At 30.4% G+C, this 1,911-nt stretch overlaps 1 pseudogene; it reads left to right on the top strand.

Annotated features, from left to right (window-relative positions):
- Positions 1-543: 543 nt before the first annotated feature.
- LOC129304269 (U4 spliceosomal RNA) lies at positions 544-684 on the top strand (annotated as a pseudogene).
- The last annotated feature ends 1,227 nt before the right edge of the window (positions 685-1,911 follow it).

Below are 1,911 nucleotides of genomic sequence, written 5' to 3' on the forward strand. Positions count from 1 at the left end.
AAATAAAGAAAAACTTTAAAAATCATTAATTATATATAAAAATTTAATAAGTTTCTAACTTTACCTTTATTAAATATATATCCTTTAATAATTACTTGGGGTTTTTATAGATATAACCTATATTATAGGATCAAACTAAGCGAACAACCTAACATTTATTATATTTTTCCTTTTAGTCGGTTTATTATATTTGTTAATGATATATCATTATATATTAGTAATAAACTTCTTATATATTAATATAAACAGGCCACATTCCATATTTTCAAAAATTTGATCCATATATTCTAGGGAATTTTTTTAAGTGAGCAAATTTATCCTTATTTTCTCTCACCAATATTTAATAGGGGGTAAAATAAAAAATTATGATAAAAAATTAATAACGTGACTTATAAATAAAATGATAATTTTTTTTATCTGCATTATAAATAAAATTGGAGAGTAGTGTTACTTATGGTATTGTACATTTGTCAACTAGGGGCCCCAATTTAACACACAAAAAATAAGTTGAAAAATTAGATAAATAAAATTAAGGTCCAATATATCTTGGCGCTTTGGGCAAGGACGCAGCTTGTGAGGTTCTAACCGAGACGCATCTATTGCTGGTTGAAAACTAAAATTAAGGTCCAATATACATTTAGGCAGATAGAGAATAACAAAGCAATTTGGCATCTTATTTATACGCATTACCTTTCTTTTCTTTCATGAAATATCATCAAAAGGAAAGAGAAATGTCTCTTATTTTCCGCGTTCAATAATATGCCAAATTAGGTTGGGGGGATCACTTGTCCACATTCTCTCCCCATCATTTCATTTCTTTTCCTGTCTTTCCTAATCCTTTCCACCGAACAAAGCATAATTAGATATGATTTTTTTTTATTGTGCACTCTCATTGCAGCTCTATCTAGATCCCCCTAAAGATCTGTGTACTTGAATGACTTGATTACATTGCACTACTAAATGAGTTATGCTGAGTGGTTTTCGGACTATTCACTCACATGGCTAAGCATTTTGAGTTTCAATTCATCATTTGCTTTTCGAGTCAAATAATTTTCCGCTGTAAGATTTGATTTAAGGGCCACTGATATGTCTAACATTTTCTTCTCTCCAATGATCATCACATTGTCATAAAATAAAAGTCACTGAAATGTCTAACATAATGATCTTATCTGCGTACGTAACCGTAACTTCAAAGACAGTTGATATTTTAGGCTGAATAACTGGCTTTGAATTGTTGGTTCTATCAGAATTAAATGAAACCTGAGCAGGAAACTAACCCTTCATTTAGATGGAAAGAAAAATAGTGAGAAAAGAAAATTAGGAGAAAAAAATCTTAAAAATAGTTAAAAAATTATTATTTTTAAAAATCTCTCTTCCTTGTTTTCAACTCACTTTTCCCTTCATTCAAATCAGCTTAAAAATATGAGGTGGTAACATTCTGGTGACATCTTTTTCCTCTATTTTGTATTTGTTTCCCTCATTTGGATTAAGAATTCCCTTTTTCTTTTGTTTAGACTCTTCATTTCACTGGCATGAATCTCAAAATATAAATGTCTTGTTTATTTAAAAATCTCAAAATATAAATGTCTTCATTAAGAAATGCTCTTATAGGCTTTTTTCTTTTGGGGAAAAAAAAATTAGTGTTTTGTCATCTTACCTTTCTTGCATATATTCCTGACAACGAATATACAACAACGACAACAAATAATTGTATAAATAAAATTTCTCCATATAACAAATATACAAATGGAACAGCATGGACCAGATGATCTGCACAAACGAGGCTTGTGATGGACGACAAACGGACGGTGGCTTCGTGGACGATAGAAGGAATGGAGTTTGGCGACTTCGAGTGTGACAAAGTAAGGTGGTTTTCGAATGAGGGACTGCTGAGAACAATTGCTCTTATTG

This window comes from Prosopis cineraria, unplaced genomic scaffold, assembly GCF_029017545.1.
Source record: "Prosopis cineraria cultivar Desert tree isolate PC_DT_omini unplaced genomic scaffold, ASM2901754v1 PC2, whole genome shotgun sequence".
Lineage (NCBI taxonomy): Eukaryota > Viridiplantae > Streptophyta > Magnoliopsida > Fabales > Fabaceae > Prosopis > Prosopis cineraria.